At 40.5% G+C, this 20,687-nt stretch overlaps 1 protein-coding gene across 2 annotated transcripts in view; it reads left to right on the top strand.

Moving 5' to 3' along the window:
- LOC1274591 (uncharacterized) overlaps positions 1 to 20,687 on the top strand; it is a 150,444-nt gene that overhangs the window by 78,606 nt on the left and 51,151 nt on the right. The window lies entirely within an intron of this gene.

The following is a 20,687-nucleotide window of genomic DNA, read 5'->3' as shown; positions in this document are numbered from 1 at the left end:
AACCTGCAGGTACAATACAGGGAAGTCAAAAGGCGACGAACTGCTTGGCGGTCACCTTAGTGCGAGGGGTGGGCCGTAAATAAGTATCTTAAACACTTTTGCTAATTGTCAACCATCAAATTAGCGTGTAAGCAGGCAAGCAATTGAGCGAGCGAACGAACGAACGAACGTCGGTTAAGGCGGCACATGCAACGATGCAATTGAAACACCGTGTGTGCAGCCCCAACGGCAATGCCAATGAATGCATGTCAACGGTACATGGCCCCATCACACGAAGAAGAAACTTTCGGCCGCTTCCAGCACACTCTGTCTTGCTCAGTATGCTGCAAAATTAGTCAACCTATTTCGTTGCTGTGCTGCGTTTTACTGTCGTCAGTGCTGCTCCTTGGTGAGGAGAGCAACTCGACACTGGTCGGCATTTCTTTAGCTGCGGTGTTGTTTAACTTTGTTCTGCTTCTTCTTTTCCCGTTCTTGTGTCGTGTGTTGCTCAGCTCGTATTGCACGCCGCCAGCTCATTTGCATATGTGAGAGAATGTAACAATTTGCAAACATAAATCCCGGTCCGGCATCTCTTCTTCAAGATGATCGTATTGGTAGGTACCTTTTTTTGACACACGTTACGGTGAGCCAAACCATCGCTTCGCGGAGAAAGAGAAGGTTCAACGAGCTGTGGATATCGGAGGCGAAGGCGCCTTCAATGGTGTCGTTTGAACGACATTCAGGAACACCAAGGAAAACTACACCCGGGGGCACGTGGGATCACGTGAAGACACGTTGCAGGAACGATGCCCATAGGTCTTCCCTCCCCCCTAAAGTCACGACTTTTACCGCTTGGAACGACAATAAAACTCTTCATTGCTGTTGGTGGTGCCGCGGATCCGACCAAACGTGGAGCAAAAGACACAGTGACGATACACTGTTCGGTACTTCTTTGTCTTAAAGCGGCAAAGTGTTCCGAGTGCTTACTGGCTGTTGTAAGCATCTTGTGGAGAATGATACTGGACAGCTGACAAAATCGCGATTTTCACGCATCTGGTGAGCCAAGTTCCGGCACCTTACTCTTCACGTAAAGGCTCGAGGCTGAGTTTAGTTATGTGTGAAGAATTTAGGTAGCAATAACCAATACATCGTTTATGCTCTATGGACACCCGTGCCTGTTGTGCTTCAAAAATCTCGAGCATGTAAAAAACTGGGTTTTCAAGCAACACTCGATAGGTGGACTAATGGACAGTCTTGTTTTAATATGACTGCAAAACTCGATAAATAATTTATAGGCCACCGTTCGCCCTAAGGGTGCGTGTCTATAGAGTTATTACCACCACCATCACCACCCCCGCCTACGGAAACGGCGAACGGCATCAGATAGTGCCGTAAAACTGCACGGTGAACACGCGCTAACGTCGGTCGGTACACAACTGCTCTCTCTCTCTCTCTCTCTCTCTCTCTCTCTCTCTCTCTCTCTCTCTCTCTCTCTCTCTCTCTCTCTCTCTCTCTTTCTTTCTCTCTCTTCGTATGGTTGCTTTTGATCAAACCGTTTTTATTGGCATTTTGCCCGCGACAGTTTTTTATGTTTGTCAATTGCGTCAAAAGTCATTGGTAAACACACACCCTTGCAAGATGCGACATCTTTTGCAACAAACCCTGCGACATTTTTATTGTGCAATAATCACAATTCCTGTGCTGATGTTGAGATTAGCAGTGCGAAGTGGGAAAAGTTGGTCGTTTTTGACATTTGTTTTCTGGCGTACATTTTTGCAAAACGGTTTTTGGAAACCATCCAATGACGACGCTTAAGATATTGACCAAATTTCCGCGAGAAGTGTGTATGGTTTTGTATCTGGTTTTGTTGTGTTATGAGTTTTAGTAAGCTTTTAAAAAACGATACAATACTTGCGTTAGACAGTTTTGTTACCATTATAAAACATTTCAATAACAAATAAATAAAGGCGCCATCTCTCTTCCGATGATGTACATCTATGTTTTACCCTAGTGAAAGCGAGGCCAGCATTATAGCGTGTTATTTGTTTTCATTATAAATAGTCCGGCAAGTATGCTAGCGCGATAGCTGCTCTTTGCCGTGGTGCTTTGAAATCGTGAACATGACAAATTGAGTGGCGGGTAGCAAAGCGTGGTGGCGGGATCGTCGTAAGCGGTCGTGATCCGAATTCACGATCGATCTTCAGTTGTTTTAGCTATCTCAACTAAAACACCACATCGATCGTGGTGGTGGCTTGCTGGTCCCATAGCGTGGAAGTTATTTATGTAAATGAAGGAGGTGCGAGGGTAAAAAGTAAATATTTATAAGATTAATTGTGTGCCTGTCTACTGCCTTACCAACCCGTTACTTTCCTGATTTTTGCGGAAGGTAAAGGCAGAACCGATCAACTGCGATCTCAATCGATATCCATGATGTCGACGATGCGTGTGGTATTGGTTAAGCAAAAGAAAAAGGAAAAACAGTTAGCCAAAGGTTTGTTGCAAAGGTAGCGCAAGAGAGTTTGGCGCAAAGGGGCAGCAAGTGAGCGCCTCGACACTGTTCCAAAGTGGAACCGGTGATTTATAAGGCAGGTACCACCACCAGCCGATTGCCCTTGTGCGATTGTGCGGTGGAATTTGATCTTTGATCCACACTTTATGCGTTTCGCCCAACTTCCCTTCTTTCTGGTTGAATCATGTTCTCGCTCTGTCGGGTTTTGTTTTTGTATGTGCTTGTACTCGTTTAAAAAGATGATAAAAGGGTTTAGCAAAGAAGTGAACCATTTGGAAGCCAGCTGGAGATGGTAAGCAAAAGGGTGAAATATTGTGTTATTCTCCTGGCCATATGAATTGCTCTGTCGACTCAAAAATCCACATCGCAGGACAGCAGGCTGAAATGTAAACAACATGAAAACTAAGTCAACGAAGTTAAGCTATCATAACTGCTTGATGTGCTTATCCTATCGAGGGTATGGTTTGATGTATAATGTTCGCTTTGAAGAAAGTTTCGGTTGTGAAGTTTTTTACAGTTTAGTTACTGAACTAGTTTCAGTAATAAAATAGACGTATTTTTCTTTTGCGTTAGAGAAGCAAAACACACATGTATCGGTCACATAGAAACATCGACATTTACCAAAGATTTCTAGAAACAGCTGGAGCAAACATTGGAAACTCGCAGTCCGTAACGGCGATGTGCAGACGGAAAACGATGAAAGGTGGACGATACATTTCTCGACCTGCCTGTGCTAATCTGTTAACCTTTTTCAAACCCACCAGCGGAACACAGGATGCAGCCCAAAAAGGTTCTCTTCTCGCTTCGCTTATTAGTGCCGGGTGGTGGTGTTGCTTGTATGCGTCTGTGTGAAGAAGTGTTGTGATGTCTGCATGGCAAAAGGTGCGGATATTTTCTAATTATCCTTTTTTCCAGCTCAGTTCATCTAAGTCATCGCTATCGTTTCGCTTGACTAGTTTTTCAAAAATCAAGCTACAAGGCAAAGAAGTCGTTATAACCCAACAAACTGAATAGCAAAAAAATAGTTGGATTGAATTTACTTAAGATAACTCTTTTTAGCACATTTGTGATGGAAATCAAACCATTCCTGAGGCAGAATCTATGTTTTTCCTTAGCAAAATCCAATCATCATACCAGTAGTTCGGTAGTAGATTAAATCAGAACAATTTGCAAATTAATTAGTTTTAGATAATTTAACTTGCAGCTAAGAACATACCTTCAACGTATGTTAAATTTAACTCTAACTACTGTAACTCCTTAAATTTGCTAAAATTGAACTCAACAATAATATTCATCATAAAAAAACATTCACAAAGATTTTTTCTAACTTTTGATCGTTGTCTCGGCATTATTCTTGAAGAAAAAGAAAATGACATACATACCGTTGAAAGAAACTCTTAAGAAGAAACGATTAGAAAATACGGCAACAGCCGAAAAAGACCCAATTCCAGGTGCTTCCAGGTGGTGTGTGCCATCGGCGGTCTCTCAATTAGATCGTGCAGCTGCTTCCTTTCGAAAAAAATGGTTCTCTGAAAGGATACGGCTGTGCGCCTGCTGTGTTTTTGTTTCTTTGTGCCTTGCATTATATGTGCACCGGTTTACGGCACAAAATATGCGACACGAAAGGAAGGTTTCCTTCTTAGGAAGCGCTTAATGTTCCAAATTTGGAGTTACGCGATCTGGATAATCTAATGGGATGAATTAATAGCGTAAACTATAAAATTGCATGGATATTAGTACGTGAGAATGTTTATTCCAGAACTTTATTATTCTAGCAATAACGTGATCTCAATGTGGAATGAACTAATACCTGAGATCAAATTGCGAAATTGAGATAGATAGTATATGACGTAATTTAAAAAAAAAGTGATATATTGCTAACATTTATTTGGCAGAATGATACAATAGATCTACTAGACCATTCACTTGGACAAAGCCTATAATGCGATAAAATTTACTGATGTAACACTTGCATTCCATTATAAACAATATTGGTGTATTGGAAAGCTAAGCTTATGATTTGTGTTTCATAAAAAAAAACTCTTTAACGTTCCGATTGCTATTAATGTTTTCGAATATTGTCGCCTGTTAGTGGGCATTATTCGAGTTACTTCGTACACGCGCACAATCTTCAATCGCTTTGCATCGAGATGCGAAGTGCAAAATTGCTGCTACAAATTGCCCGCTAGCATGAAACGCGTCCGAAACGTGGCCTCAACCAGTAAACCGTCTAATCAGTAGTAGGCTGTATACTTCTCTCCATGCCTGCTTCTTCGCACGGGAAGGAACCTAATCCTGGCAGCAACTTCCGAAACAAAATCAAAGGACAGGGGCGCTTGCTCATACACGCGATCAACATGACGGGGCCGTCGCGCGCGCGCCCGCCATAATTGGTGACCATTTGCCGTAAAAATGGTGGCCATCGTAATTGATCTGACTCGGGCGCGCGCTCGATTACCTGACTGCTTCGCCATTCTAGTTGCCGTGTTGGATTGGCCTGATGTGGGTAGAAACATACCGCTTGTGTATGATTAAAAACTGTATTACCTTTCGCGCGTTTCTTCTCGCACTTGCACCACGTGCTAATCGGCATTTTCATCGCCCACGGAGGATATTTCGTTTGTGGTCTCAGATGATGTGCAAAAATATGATTCAGCTTCTTCAGCAGCTGGTCGGACGGTACGTGTTTCTGTAGAAGCTGTGGGTTTGGAAGGGGAATAGCTTAATACATACGCCTAGGGTCTCATGCAAGGAAAAGCTCAAGTTCACCGGGTCTACGTCCGTTTCGGAGAAGGTGCGCACCTTGATGAAAGGTAATTTATTTAATGTAACGATTAGATTTATGGACACCGGGCTTATAGTTCGGAGCGAAGAGCAATACGTCAACGCGAATACACTGACCTTTAAACATACCCTCACGGTAAAGGAAGTTGAATGTAAATTTTGTGCTAACTAGTGAAATAGAAGCGTTATTTACATGGTTGTCTGGTGCTGGTGCTTTCCGCCGATCTCTGGTAATGGAAAGGTCACATTTAACACTGAGTTGCAGTAGTGTGGTTTTTACTCATAAGTGAAAGTAATATCGTATTTTGCACATAAGTTCTTTGCGCAAAATATGTTCTTTTAGTTCGAAGTAATTGAACAAAATGAAATAAACCAACTTATAACGTTCTTCTAAAACTAACTGTAAGGAACATTTGTTCTTTTTTTAGCAAAATCTTAAGTCATGCCACTTGCAGTTTGATTTGATGCAACCATGCGCGCGAAAGTGCATTCGCGTACCTTTCCTCCCGTTCGGTTAACCACACAAACTTCGTCATAAGTGTTTACCGCAAAGAAGCGAAAAAGTTCCTTATCCACCCCAGAGCGTATGTGCTTATTGAACTTGAACATGCATATTGTACCTCGTCGTTTTTGTTTCATAGTGTACACTGCTTGAAAACTTTGAACCGCTGCAAAGTCATAGGCACAAAACCGAGCAGGACATCCCATTAGCTTCAGAAACAAAACGTAGGAAAAGTTTATCCCATTCACTGGTTGGGAAGAAAAATGAAATTGTTTAGTTCGCTCGTTTGGTATGTACCTTTAATAGTATGTACTGTCTGCCTACCACTTAGTATTGTATAGTCTTACTACTATGACTGGCACTGTAGTTTCCTTCCAGAAGCTGGGAGAAAGTTTCTATGGATCGACCCACTCCTACATTTCTCGTCTTTGTGTTTTTCCTATCGCAACCCACCATTTGTTCCTGTTGTACTTTCGCCACGAATGCATTCGACGCCTAGCAGCTGCATCTGCAGCAACAAAAACGAATGCGCTCGTCGTGAGCATAAAATGTGATGTTTCGAGTTTCGCGGAGGTAATAGAATTTAAGTTTTTTTTTCTACTGCCGTGTAGGTTGACTATGGTTGATACCATTTGCAAAATTAAGATCTTTCAAGAGCGTTTTGTTGCTTCGCGTGCTCTTATGAAGGATGAAATTTGAAGTTAACTGTTTAAACAATCTAGGGTGAAAATAAAAGCAATTTAATATTATATGCAGATCGGTGGACATAGATTTTACTAAACTTTTACAACATATGCTGTTAAAAGTTAAAATAGTGCACTGTTTTATACAGTAACAGTGAGGAGTCAGCGTATTTGTGAAATATACCATCCACGCTTGAAACGATATTCTACCATTAATAATCTGTAACTTCCGTCACGAGAAAGTTCGCTTGGTCGTATCGGTGCATATTTGTAGCAGCAAACGAATGCACGTGCCCCGTGTGCGTGTCTGTTGACGATAGAAACCGTTTTTCAATTCAACTGATGTCAATTTTTCCTTCCTTCTCGCTCGCTCGCCACCACGCTTTTATTAATGTAAGCCACCCAGAAACGGATGGAGCTGACGCCGTGCGCTTGTATGTGTTTGTGTGAAAGGCCACTTCCGGTTTAAATAGAGAGCACCGTCGGGCAATGGAGACATACTGATGCACTTAACTGCACCGAATGAACGAACAAACGGACGGTTGGAGAGATTTTATCGACTGTCGACGCCATTACGGTGGCCCATTTTCGAATGTCCTCCTTCCTCCCACGCTTGCACGTTTCATTCTCTAACACCAACTCTCCTCCATGCGCGGCTCGTGTCTCATGAGCATTAAATAGGGTTAGAGGAACGCAGCAATGCATCGACCTGAAGAATTCCCACCTCAGGCGGCTGGGTGACAACGACGAGTGAAATGATTAACGTTTCTAAATTGCTGCATTCATCCGTGTCCGTGCGCTTTCCGATCTGCCCTGATCGTTGGTGAACAGCTGCAGCTCGTAAACGGATCCCTGTGTGAACTGTGCTCGATACTCCGGATACCTATCTTAGGCTGTCAGACACGGATAAGAATGTTTGAAATCAACAAGGCGAAACGACCAGCAACAGTATTTAAACGAATTCGTTTGATAGAAATTTACATCATATTTACATACTATATGCTACTACCTCAATTAGCATATCAATCAAAATCTTTATCAATTTTCAATTATGTTCTTAAAGGCCTTTATGTTTACAAAATGTTTTCTCTTAATAAATCAACTGATGATTGAATTAACGAATTATTTTGGCACAAGATTACTTTTAGTATCTCTTCTTCATCCATTACGAGTGTTTTGAGTAACACATACGTGAGATGCATTATTTATCCTCTAACGGGTTTGCATGTGAAAAGTACACATTACGACAAGTGCTCTCGGACTGATATGCGTTCAACTCAAGTGTTTTATCATGTAGTCTCTACATACACAATCATACAACATGTTGTGCTGATCCACATCACTAAAGCACTAATGAGTTGCCGACCCGGTTCTTAAAGCAACCAGTTGACACTTACAATTCCTGAAAAGAATGGCGGTGTCTTACGCTACACGCTTTAGCTGATGCTGTTGATAACCAAGTCCATGGTCCCAAGTGGGTTGTTGTAAGTGAATAGACGAGGTGCCTTTTTCACACTAAACGACCGCGTTAAACCGAATGTCATTGCTTGGTAATCTCGCATAAACGTAGTATACCACACGGTTTGAGCGCACGTGAAGAGCTCTGTTATTCGAACCACCTGCCCAGAAAAGGACTTTGCAAGATGCAAGATTGGTGATACTTTCTTGTGACAGATTGCTACTGTTTAATTCGGTTAGAATGTTTTTAAAATAGATTTAAAATAAATAAAAGAGTATAGCACCAAACAGTGTGCAGCGGCTTTTTATAAGTCGGGCAAGAATTAGTACTTATTCATTATTAATTATTATTATTACCGAACCGTCCATCCGTTGCCAATGACTGACTAACAAACAACTGACTAACAAGAACAACGAACTTTATTAACCTTTTATAAGACCATAGGTATATCTGCATAATTTATTTTCACGTACTTAAACTACCAAACGATGTGTTAAATTGTATATGCTCTGAAAGTTATTTTATTTAACTTCTCAAAAATCGTCAATCACTGCTATGAAATTCTCTGTTTGCGATGTGATTGATACAAATAAACTGTGAATTCGTTATTAGGTGGTCTAACAACACCTAATCGCTTGGGACATAATCTCTTGCTTAACATACAGCGAATTGTAACCCTGAGATGATAAAAAGTTAGGAGATGATAAAAAAGGATCACTGTTTCTGAGGAAAACTTTGCAGTGCGTTGAAACTGTTACTTTAAGCATTTTCAACACACTGGAAGCAATTTATTAGCGTTGGCAGTAGTAATTTCATTTTGCGTTGATTATTTCCTTGCCCTATCTCTGCTAATCATTCACGAAACCTTAACAAAAAGCCTGGAGAAGTATAGAAGCAAAGTGAATGCATCCCTTAAAGCCGTTTGGCCTGATTTTGCGTTTACCTTTTCCATCGTTTGCATCTTACCTGCAACAGGCCGCTAGAGTGAAAGGAAATCATAATTAGTAGTCTACTATGGTCCTTGGTGGGAAGAGGTGGGTCAGAATGGGCATTTTGATGTTGTTGTTGTTAGTGAAGTACTTCATTAATAACCTGGGCTGGCGACCCAGCTAACCATCTTAAGCGTTCAACATAGCTGGGCATAATCAGAGTTTTCCAGCTTAAAAGAAACCTTGCAATCTGAGCTTTGGAAAACGAGAAATTGAGAGAAAGGATTTGATGAAATTGGAAGAAATCAAGCCGTCGGTTTGATGAACGAAACGAGCGGTAACTAAACTAGATTGATACTTTCCATTCTGTCATGTCGTTCATGTTGCTTTACATTGTATATCAAGTTTTGAATAAGAAGTAATAGCGCTAGCTTTTCCAGTTAATTGCGATTAGCGTGCGTGAGAAAACTGTTCATAAAAATGCTTACAACATGCAGCTTTGAAGAGGTTTTTAATACCAATATATTTTTGCATTTTAAAATGGTAACAAATTGTTTGTCTCTTTTTCTATATTTTTGTTTTCTTATATTTCGACGTGACCCTCAAGTTGACGTTAATAGAGGACTGTAAATCTTTATTAATATTACTTCATTTACGCCGATTTGGCACGAAGACCACAGACGTCCTTTTTCATGCTTTCACTTTTGGAGTGTTTTCACAATCTTTACCCAACATCATTCACACTTTCGTTGGGGTATCTTTTCATTATTTCATTGGTCTTTTTCCTTTTTGGGGCAATGTTTCGTTTTCATGAATTGTGAGATATTACCTTAGAGTCAGGCGGTTCTTCGTTTAGTATCAATAAATAACATTTTTACCATCTGCGTCTGCGTGCATCGCATGCTCTTTAGCTATAGCCTAAATGCCTTTCACAGCATTTTCTTTTGGCGTAAAATACGTCTTTAAATAATTACATATAGTAGCTTGCAATAGACGGGAAATATCCCAATGAACTAACGCGCACAGTTAATGCATTTCAAGTGATATAAAAAATGTAAAACAAAACATTGAATACTGGCGTATCTTATTGACTTAAACACAGTGTCCAACTAAGAAATAAAAAAAGTTTTATAAAAACAAAAACTCACAGTCACACAATGCCTCTCACGAACAGTATTATCTACCGTGTTAGACTACCTGATACACCAGGACATAGTATCCACAACCCGGGCACGTCATCTGAGAGACGCCTTGAGCTGGTTTTGCAAAGTTTGACTCGACGACGAACGCATAGCTGAAGAAACTTCATAAAATGATGAAAAGAATCAAGACACCATCAATGTTAGCGGCGCTCCTTTGGAACGCAGGTTGGAACTAATAAAAAGCACTCAAAATATTTTATTGGCAAAGTTTGCTGGCCAATAATCTTGTGCGCGGTGGTCTCCGAAGCATATCTATGAATGGCTTTTTCTAAGCATAGTGTTTCCTATCCTTTGCATGAGGTCAAGCTAGCAAGTAAGTAGCACAGGTATTAATGAAAGATTGGAACAAGGAAAATCAAGACAGAGAACACCTTTACCTATATGACTAGGAAGTTAGTATTTCATAAGATTCATCTATTCAAAGGATTTAATGTTGCTATGAGATATTTAGAAGAAGAACTTCTAACAATTGCAAAACACATCACAAGTTATTAGAAACTTAACTTTGTGGTTTAATTATGTAACATACAAGTAAAAAATGTCCTTGTTAACAGATGAAACTGTACATAAACATATTTAAATACCCTTGCGTTTGCTCAACCATCATGAATTCATAGGAACTTAAGAATTGTACATTCCATTCCAAGTTATTTCATAATCATGAATTCATAGAAACATAAGAATCTTTCATTCTTTTAAACTTTTCATAATCACCATAATCATAATCTCTATCAGTTTAATATTAATTATAAATTTATTAGACTATTTTCAGTACATTAGTGCGATATACTATACCTACCAACATTATATGATCATACTGAATTATCCTATTCTAATCCCAATAAACTAATGGGTTATGAATGAAATTATTGGTGCTATAACGAAATCAGGTTACTCTCAAATCAATTCCCTCTGCACAGATAGTTCTCCTAGGTTGCCATGATCCGAACAAGATTATCTTGATTCGTCCTATCAGAGCTGTTGCACATTACCATCACTTTCACTCCTTAAACTCGTTCCGGGTAGATGTACATTCCTTTGAAATTCAAAGTCGAAAGACAAGTTTCACATCTATTTTTCTATCTTCCACATTTGCGGCTACAGTTTGTAAGCTGATCTGCAAAGGCAGCTTGTGCTTTCACACCCCCATATCGATTTCCGGGAGCTTCGTAAAGTAAACAGGAAAATAGCGTCCATTTGTGTGTTCCTTGTTGGAGCTACTTACGATCTCTCACGTTTTCCCTTCTTCTCGTGCACTTCCTCAAGTACAGCATCCATCCAAAAAAAAAGCTTGATCATTATCCGCGTCGATGGCTAATTTGATATCCAAACAGCGAACCAGCTTCGGTTTCCTTCTGAAACGAACGCGCAAACGAGTGCCCGAACGAAGAATCTATCTTCTTCACTCCTTCTCCACAAGCTCACCATTCACGGGATGCCCTTTTTTGCACGTCGTTTGAGGTGCGTGCTGTTATGCGAGGAGGCAATCTTGTCCTGGCCATTTTGAGAGGACAACTTCCAGCCACACGTACACCCCGGGCGAATCGGAGGATCCTCAATGCTGATTTGGGGTTCCGATTTCGGCACCATTCCTGAAAGGCGCAGTCCTACTTCTTATCGATGTTTTGGTGAGCCGTCTGGTCTTGGTACTTTTTTGTGTCAGACAAACCTAACCACGCTTCAGTAAGCGCGTGCGTGTTTCGTGAATTAATCATATTATCGAATCTTTGGATTCTGCTGCTGGTGCTGCAGTAGTTTTTCTTCTCATTTTTTGTGCACTTGATGTCAGGTTCTTGAAACATCAAGATTCTTTTAATTCTTACCTCTGAAAAAAAAAAAACAAACATACAACTTTCGTACCATTCCGTTATTTGTTTGCTTTAAAAAGGTTTTCAGGTCAGGTTTGTAGTATGCTCCGCATTAGCAACCGCGAACAATCTTAAGAATGGCATCCAAAAAAGGTTCCAAAGTAGAAAGCCGAACGATGGTTCCAGCCATCGCAACTTGAAACAGTGCGTGGGTTTGCGGAACTGTACGCCAAGTGAGCAGCAAAATTTAAAAAGGAACACGTTTAGTTTTACTCGAGCAAAAGAAAAATTAAAATTTCGCACCTTCATGTTCTTCTAAATGGAGGTAATTTTTCGACGATAACTGGTAGTTTGTGCACGAACCCAATGTAAAGTTTGTGATGTTGTCGTGTTTTTTTTATATTAAGATTTTCGATTTCACACATCATTTACTCGCTTTGAAAAGAAAAAATGCATAAATTCGCGATCGTATGTACAACAAATACTGTTGTTAAAACCTTAATTTAATACCTTTTATTTGTATTAACAACATTTTGTACAATAACAATAACATTTTGTATATTTTAAATTGAACGGAAACTTGACTTAACGAATTGAAGTTCACTGTGCTTAAACCTATTTAACATAACAATAAATATAACTTCATCATCGTTAAATAAGGATACAACTTAAAGCAAGATAGGTGTGCTTGTACAACAAAGTCTTCGCCATAGCCGGGAAGATAACCGAAGGAGTAAACCTTTAGTACAATTCCAGATTCTGACTAAAAAATATCTTTAAACAACATCATCAACGCATGCCATAGGGCCAAAGGTTCATACCAACATATCACACGTACACGCCTTTTATTCCGGTCCTGTATGAAAAAATCTTCCACACGGAAGGCTAGCAAAAGCGAAAGACTTTTCTGGGTGTTTCTACCCCAGCCCCGGTTGTGTCCGGTTCATTTTCGTGGATAATTTTTCATTCCGTGTTCCGTTTCGCTGGTTTTGAGTTTCATCTGCTGCCTTGTACCTCTGTGCTGCCCTTTTTGTAGTTTCTATGATGACGAAAGTCTGAGAAGCGAGCGTTAAAGTAAGATAGAGACAGTCCAAAGTCCCCAAGATTAGTCCTCTATGTTCCAAGTTCGTGAAATGTGTGGGCATTTTTTTTTTTTGTTATGCTCTTTTTCGGCTTGCTTTCTCGGAGAGGCGTAATGTGAATTCACGCAAGAAGTGGCTATGCTCGTGCAGCATGTCGCGTATGCTGCTTATGCTGAACTTCAAGCTCCAACGACACCGAAGACCACGGCATCGCCCGGACCGACCGGTTGGTTGGTGGTCGGTAACTGGGTTCGGATGGGCGAATGATTTATTTGCCTGCGTTGCCGTTAGTCGCGCTGGTAAGATGGCTTATTAAATTATTGCCTCATGCTTGAAATAATTGATGAGACGTTACGAGGTCTTATCGCAAGCGAAGATAAGCGAAACATTGTACGGGCGTTCTCACATGAATACATATACCTAGTTTTTGCTGCTGACAATACCATGTTATTTTCGCTATGCATGATACGCTTAAGGTCGTTTTGATTATGTTAGTATTAGTAATTAGTATTAATCGTTTTATCAGAAAAAAAACCTGTTTCATCCACAACAAATCAGATTGTAAATTTCTACGCATAAAAGCACCTTTTAAATGTAGCATATTTTACTAACAAAACACCTTCAACGCCGTTCATATAATAATTTAAAATATTATAGCGAAACATGTTATGCTGCTGCAAAAAAAAATATTGCACCAGTACCAGCACACAGCCCTTGCAACAAGAGTGATAAGTTGTCATAATTAGCTTGTCTGTACACAAACGAAAGATGCGCGAGTTTGATAAATGAATTTTGTGCCAGATAAACGTGTGACGATTAAAATTGGATCACAAGCGGAAAACAAGCAGAAAAAACACATTCAGAATCAGCCGGCGAGTTATCAAGCTACCTCCATAAAAACCCCTGACATCTCATCAACATTCGTCTACACGTTCTGGTCTTCGTGTCACATGCCATGCCGGGTTGGGATGGAAAGGTGCTTTTCCATCACAGTAGCTTAAAGAATGAGGCTCAAAGAAGTCAAAACAAATTGCTTCTTCGTTCGCTGAACCATGTACATCAGGCAGACACATCGTTCGCGGTAGTATTCGCCACGTAAGTTCTCTGTCCGGAAACAGTCACCACGACTGGTTCGGCTTTCCACCGTTGAGAGGCATGGCCGTAGTGGGATGTCGTGTTTTTTTTTGTCCAATATTCCTCTGCTGTCACGAAACAGCTAAAAGGTCGCCAATGTGGAAAGGAGTCTCTTTTTGGAGTAGACAGCATTCTAAAGTTTGGCTCCTGCCGCCTCAACACTCATTCCTCTGCGTCTGTTTGCAGAAAAAAAGAAGAAATTAGAAAATCAAAGTGACGGCAACGGTGGCATCGGTTTTTAAGCGTTGTTTTACCATTTTCTCCCCTAAAACCTTTTCTCTAGCGCCAGAAACTCTTGACGCAGGAAACCGTGGTAAAGTTTTTGGGTAAAAATCGATTTAAGCATGCTGGCAGCGTCGGCAGGCTTTTCCTGTGGGTTGAGAACAGTGCCGGCTTTTGGAGAGTATTTTCTTCTTGTCAGCTTCGTAGCTGTACCGTGCGGTTAAGGCCTTCTCGTCAGCACTTCCGCTTAGAGATGTTTTTTTTTTTCTCACTTGGAAACGTGACGTGGCTTCGGGTGTTCGGAAAAGTTCCCGAGCATCTCCGAACTGTGGAAATGAATACCGAAGATGTTTCGGTTTTCCGACGGAAAACCAGTCCACTGAATCATGGGTAATCGTGCTGAGTTCGGTTCAGGTTGGTCGTGTTCGAGTTGTGGAATTTTCTGGAATTTTCGCAGGAAGCAGACAGTTGAGATGGCAGTTTGCTGTTTCCGTCTTTCTTCTCTCTCAATTGAGTCTTATTATACCGTATTGGATTGGGAGTTTAAAGCTCCATTTATTCACCACATAATCGTTATCCAAAGAAGGGCAATAGAATACCCCTCAGATATCCCTCAATGAACCTCCTATGGTTTTGCCAAAGACCAAACGCATTCAACTATGAAGTGGTCTATTTGGAGGGAGAATTTACGTAGTTTCTGTAGTAATAATGTGAAAATTCAAATACCAAAACATTTCTGACAACCTGCTTAGACAACAGGGTAAAAGAACCACATTTCTACAAGCGTTCTTTCATCGCCCGTTGTTCTTAAATGCCTAATACAATATCCAATATTCCCTCTACAAGGTGGTTGTACGGGGAATCTCAAAGCAGAGGAGCGCCCTACCTAGAAATGCCTTCACGTGTGAATGTGGGGCTTCTAAACCGACAGCAGCAACTGTTCCAAAAGCAAGCCAAGCTTACAAGCTTGACAAAAAGGTGGCACTTAAATGCGTGTCACCTCATAATCACAATGTTAAGCTGTGAACACCCTTGTCACAATCGATTCGGGTAATTTGACACGCTTCAGGAAATAGAAGTGAATCAGCAGCGTGGTGCGGGTGACCTGTAGGATAATTTTGTTTTCTATACTTCTGAGAGCATGCACGTAAAGTTTCTATCCCTGCGGCAGCTTTATGCTTGTTTGTTGATCATTGTTTTTGGGGTTGTTTTCTGCTGGAGCTAATCAACCGAGAAGCTTTTCGGGACTTTTACTGCGTTCGTTTTATCTAAACATCATTACATAATACAACATTCAAACCATAACCTCTATAAAGTACCTAGAAATAACTGCATTGCTTTACATCGAGCCTCACCACCCACCTCTATGCTGGTTCGTGCCGATCCTAGCAATTCTCAACACACCGGCATACAATAATCTCATCAGCGTGCCGGACCAACGATCCAAAGACGGAAATCTGCAATCCTGAGTAGGCGAGAGGTTAACAATAATGTGGCTGCAAGGTACATAAATCAATTACCAATTCCAACGCAGCTAACGCTGGTGGGCTATGGAGGGGGAATGTTGGTGTCATTCGCGACATTTTGCGACGACAATTAAGACTGATTTAATGTGATAAATGAATCCTGATTTGGCGATGGTTGTGTCGCTCTGGCCTCTCGAGTCTGTTTCTTTCGCTCCATTTGGGAAGATATCCGGCAATGAATCTTTAGATCAAACCTGTTGAAAACGGACAATAACTGTATCGGTAATTAATCGGCTTGCGAATGTCCATTACTCCGCTAGGGGCTTATATGGACTATCAAGATCGCCTTGGATGCTGCTGTCACCTGCTTTAGAACAAGTCGAAAGTGTATCAACGAAAACGACAACAGTTCGATTATTTAGTTTAAATAAAGGTGGGGTTTGGTTTCTGTCACTTGTTACTGATTGCTTAAATAGGTAGCAAACATATCCACAGCACAGTAACGATCGAAACGTCTGGCATGGTAGCCTGTCGAAAGTTAGTCTACACCTACTCTATTTGTGTGCGTAGCCGTTGGGCAATTATTGAAGTAGATTAAGTCTTCACAGTCCGCTGCTGCGCCACAAGCGTCGTGACACATGTTATAAAGTAGACTTAATGACGTATCAGTGTTCGGAACATATCAACCCCTACTGCCTATCTGGTCCTACTGTTTCGACATTGCCTTGAAACCGGAGGTGGTGATGGTAAAATAATTATCAGCAGATCAAACCAAAGAACTGATGCCGGTAGGAAATTCCCGGATCGGAGTAGCCAGATCTTGTAGCCGCTTCCCAATTGGTTCCATACTTCCCTTTCTGAGTTTGGTGTCGGCGATTACCTACCTTTTCCGCATCGGTCGATGTGTTGATGATTGAAATCAACAACATAAGCACACAGGCATAGTGAAAACATAAAATCGGTGATGAGTAAAACGGAAAGCAATACACAAACTTCCCCGTCCAGTGCTGATGAGGTTGGTCCGTTGATGGATGGTCGAATGCGAACGTGGCGACCAAGGCTCACGACTCGCAACCACTTAAGCTCTCGTCGAACTGGTCGGGTGGCCTGCGCAAAGCGAGGAAGCTGGATAGGAGGGGCGTCCAACGCTGTATGAAGATTGCGTGCGTTCAAGTTAATTAAGGCCTTAAGTGGAAGTAGCAGCGGTGGGTTTGGAAATTCAATCAGAACCAATTTCAACCTGGCACACAGGAGACGCGACGCGGCCAGATCCCTTCCCGCCAACTGATCCTTCATCCGCCGTAAGTTTTGACGCCTTCCTATTTAACCTCACCGGAGCGCGAACCTCCGGCTCATTCCGTCTCCCTTCTCCAATGCTCACCGTGATCGTTACTGACGTTGATGAGGTCTAGGGTCTTACACGAACCCACCCCAACAGCGTGCACTGGTCTGGTACTGGTGGGAAGGTGATTTTTTTTGTTCTCGTCTGTTTCCGAGAGAGAAGGTGTACGGGCTTCTACATGTTACTCAGCACGTTTTCCACGGTGTGTTCCGATAGAGTCGGAAGCTCTAGGAATCGTGCATGATACCTGGGGCATCGCACCGTACATCGTTTGTACCATTTGTTTCTGTTCTCTCATCACCATCATCAGCTTGATGCGATTTTCCTAGTTTGTCTAGTTTCGCAAATCGTGCAACGAAAACAAGAAAAAAACTAGAAGAGCCAAGGTTGTCATTTTGCGCTACAAAAACGTCCATCATTTGCTCGAAGTCGGTTGAACGAACTGAGTTCTACGATTGGTGGGGGCATTTTTCATCAGCGTAAAACCGCCACACACGTCAAGGTCAACAGATAGACGGAAGAAGCTTTGCTATTTGGGACGATACACGGTTAGACATGCGTATTGTGCTTACTGCTGATACGAATGAAAGAAATCTAATCGTTTCAATTACACCGTCGGTAAACAAGTTGGTGACAAGCCAATTTGCGAAAAACAGCAGTTCAACTCCGTGTAAATTCATCCTCGCTGTAGTGTGCTTTTTAACATCCGAAAGCTTCATTTCGCAAAAGCCACAAGGACAACGATGTGGACATGGAGTAAAATGAACGAAAAGCTCGAGGACTTTTTTTGTTTCTTCATTTCGTTGACGGTTTCAACTGAACAAAATGTTCAAGTGGAGCACGAAATGGTACCAAACGCTACTGGTATATTTTCTGTTCGCCTATCGGTGCCGGTGTGGATCATCATCCATCATCCAGTCTGATGGCAGTTTAAAACTGTTCCGCCGTCAGTCGGCCACTACTTGTAAACGTTTTATTTTTTTGTAGAGCTCCAATGTTGTCCTCAAATTGTCGCTTCGGGTTTTTTACGCTGTCCTCTAAACACAGTACCGACGGATCAACACTGGCGTTTAAACAGCTTGTTCTCCTACAATTTAGACTTACGTGTCTGAAACGAATGTTTCCCATAGATGTTTGTGCAGAAGATTTTGTTTTAATTTAATTGTTTGTACAAATGGGTTGGAAACTTTTTGTGCATTTTGTCCTGTTCCATATTGTTTACGAAATGTATCTGTATTCAGAGTTTCAACTGCCAATTATATTCATTAATCCAATTGAAATTCTTTACGTAGTCTGTCTCGTTTAATTTATCACAAAAAATTATAAAAATTATACACATCATTATATATTAAATCACGCATGAATTATAATTATAATATCATACACATCAATATAATATTAATATAAGCCACTTCCACTTCCACTTCCACATTTATGTATTGAATACATATTTGGAGTAAATTTGCCTTTTTTGCTGATGTAAGGTAAACGAAAGTTTCGTTATTCCTAACAAATACATTTTAGATAAAGATGCAAGTTGAAAGAATCACCCATCGCAATTCACAAACATCTTCGCATGTTTCCATTTGAATGTTTGAATCTTTAACTCCTAGGAAGGAACGTGAAGGTCATTCAAAAATCGAACCTATCCGGCAAATGTTGCGACCGCAACGCACGTTTCCATAAGAAAACGGATTAGAATTTAAAATTTAATGCCCACTCCCAAGCAGCGAATGACTCTTCAGCGCAACGAATCGAGCAAACGTGAAACAAAATTACCCCCAAACGAGATCGATATGCTTCCCACCTTGTCCAAAACCGGTAGAGGTTGAAAAAACAAAAAGATTTTGTGGATAGCCTGATGATAGCGGTGCCGAAAATGGCGAATCGTGATTTAACAATAAAAAATGACCATGAATTGGCCGACCGGTGGGGTAGTTGCTGCTCGTAAAATTTGATCGGAGTTGGACTGATTCGCGACCTCCGGACACACGCAAAATAGACAAAGGTGAATGAATGAATTGAAGATAATAAAAATAACAAAAAAAACGTTGACGAACTAGAACACACAGCTCATAAAAAGTTTGAAAAATATGGCAACAACGAATAGACAGCTTAGTCACATTTGAACCGATTGGTGTGAACGGATAAGCGCCTGTGGTCAACGTTCTCGATTGAGTTCCATTGGACTTAATTTTTTACATTTCAATTTTATTTAAATGAGGTGTGACCTAAACATTTGCTTTGTCAGGTTTGCTAATCGGTCAATTTGTTTTGCTACTAGAGCGTTATACGTTCGACGCGGAAATTCGTTTTGGAACGTCACAAACGTCCTGCCAAATTCGACTGCTTTTTTGCATGGTCGTGACGTGCTTATTACATTAGGCTTACCATAATGAATTTTAACGAGAAAGGATATTCCCTCCAATGAACCTTTCCAATGAATATATCATGCTTGTTGTACGAGCATCGTCCGTTTCGTATTTTGTTATTCATCGTATTAAATTAACGATACTATACTTCCTAGCGCGAGCACTGGAAAGGGACGATGATACATTGGCGGGAAGGGTGTTATAATTACCACACATCTGCCGATGATGGAGAGCACACCATAAAGAGCTTAACCATAAGCGCGTAAGTGCTCTTACACGCCGATGATAATAAATTCAGCTGCCGAAAAGTAAAACAACCACAATAACAAGTAAAAATGTATGCTCTTGGTTAGGGTTGGAAAACAGGAACAAAAATAACCACCATAATGTGATGTGTTTTGTGTGTGTTTCGATTGTATTGTGTTCTATTATCATTACAACATCACCATAAATAATCTAAAGATGCAGATCGTGAAACATTCATTCATACCATACCATTCATATAAATAAATAAGAAAAATAATATGAACTTTTTAAAAAAAAGATTGTCCGTCCTAAATAATAAAAACTAATAATAATCAAATCGACACAAGCCTTATTGATTGTAATTACAACTGTTCGTTTCGAAGTACTAGACAGTGTTACTGGCCAATTTTTGTTCATCAATTTTACATTTATGATGTATTAAGTTGAGATAAGGATTTTTCACACACGTCCAATGTCTCATATCAAAATGGGTCGTTGTTTTCTTGATGAGCCACAATTGTGTAATGTTTTGCAACTGATTTAACTATTTGATTGAATGGCCAACTATTACCAACGTACATCTAATGTACATCCAATCGTGTTTGGTATATTATTTTCACAGAAAAAATCTGTAGAGCTCATTTGTTTTGACGAACCCTAACCTAACAGGTTTCGTTTTATGGTAGTATTTATGTTTCATTTAATAATTTCTAAACTATTCGATCGTTAATTATGAAAATCTCGATCGTAATTAAACACTAGGGGACAATCGATTGATTTCACCACAAAAAGTACCTGAATGTGTTTAATAAATTAGTATAAGGAATAAATCGTAACCGTTAAAAATCAATCCAAAATGGCATGATTTTTCATCTCCTATATTATTTTTGTCAAAAAAAAATAATGTTATCAATATTTTACTATGCTCTATGTTGACAGTATTAATAAACATTCAGTTTCTTCTGCCC

The sequence above is a fragment of the Anopheles gambiae genome, chromosome 2 (genome assembly GCF_943734735.2).
Source record: "Anopheles gambiae chromosome 2, idAnoGambNW_F1_1, whole genome shotgun sequence".
Lineage (NCBI taxonomy): Eukaryota > Metazoa > Arthropoda > Insecta > Diptera > Culicidae > Anopheles > Anopheles gambiae.
Note: the sequence above shows the minus strand (reverse complement) of the source record. Positions and strands in the feature narration are given on the sequence as shown.